Source organism: Rhincodon typus, chromosome 26 (genome assembly GCF_021869965.1).
Source record: "Rhincodon typus isolate 14 chromosome 26, sRhiTyp1.1, whole genome shotgun sequence".
Taxonomy (NCBI): domain Eukaryota; kingdom Metazoa; phylum Chordata; class Chondrichthyes; order Orectolobiformes; family Rhincodontidae; genus Rhincodon; species Rhincodon typus.
This window is the reverse complement of record NC_063357.1, coordinates 1,892,444-1,896,851: the sequence shown is the minus strand read 5'-3', so window position 1 is coordinate 1,896,851 and position 4,408 is coordinate 1,892,444.

Below are 4,408 nucleotides of genomic sequence, written 5' to 3'. Positions count from 1 at the left end.
TTGTTGTCTCGGATTCTCCAGCATCTGCAGTTCCTACTATCTCTTCTAAACCAGTTTGTCCAGCATTTAAAGTAATAAAACCCATCTCCTACCTTCCTGAAAAATTTTGATTGCCTTCTCTCCATGAAGTCATTCGACTTCTCATAAACTGTAGGTGAACCACAACTCTTCTTAACTTTTGACTTTTCAGTTGAAAGAAGTCACGTGATAAGCCCTCTGCAGCACATAAATTGTCCAAATACTTCCATTTCTTCCAACTCCTTTCATATAGTTAGTTCTTTTAAAAGAACTATTCATTCCCAAATTTCCAAGTCTGCTTCATTAAGATTTGGCATGAAACATACACAAAAAAGAAACCAGACTTACATTCATCCATTCTCATTTATTCATTATACAAGATTTATTTATTTGTGCCACAGTGGTCAAACCATGGCCTATGAAGGGAAATTAGAGGTAGCATTAGATCCAAGGAAGAGGCATACAAATTGGCCAGAAAAAAAATAACAGACCTGAGGACTGGGAGCACAAGGCATTGATGAAAGAAAGGGAAAACAGAGTATGAGGATAAACTTGCAGAGAACATAAAAACGGTCTGTAAAAGTTTCTATAGGTATGTTAAGTCAAAAAGATTGGTGAAGACAAATGCAGGTTCCTTACAGTCAGAAACAGGGGAATTTATAATGGGTAACAAAGAAATGGCTGACCGAGTAAATATATATTTTGGTCTAGTAAGAGGGAGGAACCGAGGAAATCAGTTTTAGCAAGGCAATTGTGTTGGGGAAATTGATGGGATTGAAGACCAATAAATCCCCAGGGCATGATACATCATGGAGGACTCAAGGAAGGGGCCTTAGAAATAGTGGATGAATTGGCGGTCATTTCCTAAGATTCTTTAAACTCTGGAACACTTCCTACAAATCAGAGGAAATGTAACCCCTCTATTCTAGAAGGGAGGCAGAAAAGAAAGTCAGTGAATTATAGACCATGCAGCCTGATGTCAGTAGGAGGGAAAATGCTACAGGGCATGATAAAAGATTTATTATCAGACTGCTTGGAAGACAGTAGCAGGATTGGACAGAATCAGCATGGATTTATGAAAAAAAACCGGAGATCTGATTAAATATTCAAAATCTTGATAGGTCTGAACAGACTAAAGGTGGAGTAAATTTTCCCACTTGTGAAAGATTTGAGAGTAAAAGGGCATAAATTAAAAGTCATTTGTAAAAGAAACAAAAGTGACCTGGGGATAAATGTTGTCATGTTTGTTCTTTACATGGAATGCCCTGCCTGCAACAGTAGTAGACTCGCCAACTTTAAGGGCATTTAAATGGTCATTGGATAAACATATGGATGATAATGGAATAGTTTAGGTTAGATGGGCTTCAGATTGGTTTCACAGGTCGGCGCAACATCGAGGGCCGAAGGGCCTGTACTGCACTGTAATGTTCTATGTTCTATGTAGTGGCTGGTTATGGTCTGGAATGCACTGAGACTGTGATGGACGCAAGTGCAATCAAGGCATTCAGAAGGGAATTTTAAAATTATTCAAAAAGGAATAATGTGCAGGGTTATTTGGAGAAAACATGAGAATGGCATTTGGTGAGTTGCTCATTTGGACAGCTGACACAGACACAATGGACTGAATGGCCTCCTGTACTGTAATAATTCTGTGGTTTTGTCAGCTATTGTCTACTTCCATTAATATTCCTAGGAATGAAAGACATTAATCACTGGAAGCTAGGTGGAGAGAATTACTTTCCAGCCAGTTATCAATATTTCCATAAATTTCTTGCCAAATGCAGTTCCAGGTGAAACTTTCTAACTGGTGAAATCACATTCATAACTACTCATTAAAATTCAATGATGCGATTTGAGAAAAAGGCAAGCATTTTCACCAACTTGCTGTCCTCATGCAAACGACTAAAAACAGATGAACCAAACAAGGCGTTTCTTGTGGTTTGTGGAATTTAACTACATGGAATAGCTGCTACAGTTTCCTACAGAACAAGTTGCTGCACTTGCAGTAATCCAAATGTTATTGGGTTATTAACAAAACAAAAATCTTTCCTTGTATTTCTGTAAAATAATGATTTCTGTCCCATCAGCAATTCTTGGACAGGAAGCATCTGTAAAATGTAATCCTTTGAAATATAAAAGAGATTAATTACTATGATTTATCTCCTGTTAAAATGCCATTTCTCAGGATCACAATCACGTTACCTGTCACATTGATAGCCTTAATGCATAATTCTTTCTATTAGTCAGAGTAACTGATGGCTAAGAGATAGTAGGAACTGCAGATGCTGGAGAATCCGAGACAACAAGGTGCAGGCTGACGTTTCGGGCCTAGACCCTTCAGGTCTAGGCCCGAAATGTCAGCCTTTCTGCTCCTATGATGCTGCTTGGCCTGCTGTGTTCATCCAGCCCTGCACCTTGTTGTAACTGATGGCTAATGTTGTTCCAGGGATTCATATGCAAATACAGGCTGTGTTGAGGCTTGTACAATTATTGGGATCAGGATTCACAGAAAAACCTGTTTCACTTCAATGGGAATCATTAAATATTTTAATCAATATATTTACAATTACCAACAGATCCAAGAGGTTAGTTTTTCCACTGAGTATTGTTGTTATTCATGTAATGTTCCCATTGACACACGAAAAACATTATTGAACTGCAGAGATAGACGCCAATAACTATTTAACTAGCTTTACATCAAAGTTAATGTCAGCAAAGCAATCATTTAAGTTAATGCTTCCATTAGAAAAGCTTTGAACAGAGTTAAGTACAAGAATTTTTATATAATGTATAAACAGTAATTTGCAGATTACAGGATGGTGATTGGGAGTGGAAACAGTGTTCTGAGAAGCATGATGACTAATTGCCTATTGAATGGAGAGTTGACAATGGAAGCAATGTACCTAATCCATGATGTTTTTGCTGCTTGCAAATAATTAGTGGGAGTGAAAATCTGGTGCATTGGTCGTCCTTTTTGGCTGGTCATGTGATGTGATCATTCTGCATCGACAGTGGAAAACAAGGCACATTTGTTATTGCAATCAAGTAACACCAAATTAATTTTTGTTCAATCCAGGGACTAGCAGCGTACTTTATGTCAAATCATGTGATTTAATTTTGGAAGCCATTAGTCCTTAGTGATCCCCATCTGAAAACAAATCAACAAAAGCAAAATTAAATGATCCACCGCTGGCCTCCACCAAATGCACATTGTCCTGAGTACAGTACTAGGTCAGGACAGTATGTCTTCATGCCCCACATTCATACTTCGCATCGTCTGATCCACGCTCTTAAATGGGTCTGTTTTGCAACAGAAGTCCACTTTACAGACTGAACAACGGACATGTGGAGGCAAAGTTTATCGAAAGGTAGTAAAGGGAATGGGAGATGGACAATAGAGATTGCAACTTATTCAAATGTACCCGTGATCAAAAATAGTTGTCAAAACTGACAATCATTATTCTCCTTTATCTGTGTTAAGCACTATCACCAGTCACTTTTTATTTATTCATATTTGAATGTCACTGGCTAGGACAACATTAATTGCCCATCTTTAGTTGTCATAAGAAGGTGATACTGAACTGTCTTCTTCAACTGCTTCAGTCAGTGGGGGATAAGTACACTTATAATGCAATTGGAGGTCTGGGATTTTGACACAATGACTGTGTACACTAGCAATATAGTTCCAATCAGAATGGTGTGTAGTTTGAAAGGGAATTTCCAGGGTGTTGGTGTTTACACATGTCTGCTTTCTTTAACATTCTAGCTGGTAGAGGTTCTGGGTTTGAAATGTGCTGTCAAAGTAGCCATGCTGAGTTTGTCTTCTGGATAGTACCACAGTGCCTTCAATCAATCTTTCATGCTCAGTTTAGGAAGTTTTAGCTATTCTGATTGTAGTTCTTTAATCTTTTACGTATGTTGGTAAGGATTTATATGGTCCATATAATCCTTTCCCACAGAGCTTGTCAAATGGAGAATTAATTAGGTTCAGTTTTGCTAAATGTAATCAAAACTTTTTGTGAGCAATGTTCTCTCTGAACAATGTGTCCTGTGTAGGCTGTATACAAGCTAGCTTCATGCGTGCACAGGTGGCACCACCAAACAAAGGTTGTAAACTTAACCAAAATCACGCACACTCTCCAAAAAAAATTACAGGATATTTTTAGCAGGAGTTATAGTTGAGTGGATAGACCAATTCTTTTACTTACTGTCCTTACAAGAATAATTCATAATAAACTGTGTCAGCAACAATGTAAAATCTTAGAATTCTTTCTTGTTTTTGACAAATGTAAAGTCACTTCAAGGAAATTGTTTGAAAAGTAGGTAAGGATGCAACATATTCAAAGTACAATGATAATTGGCTGTTGTTATAACTGATACAAGGAATGCC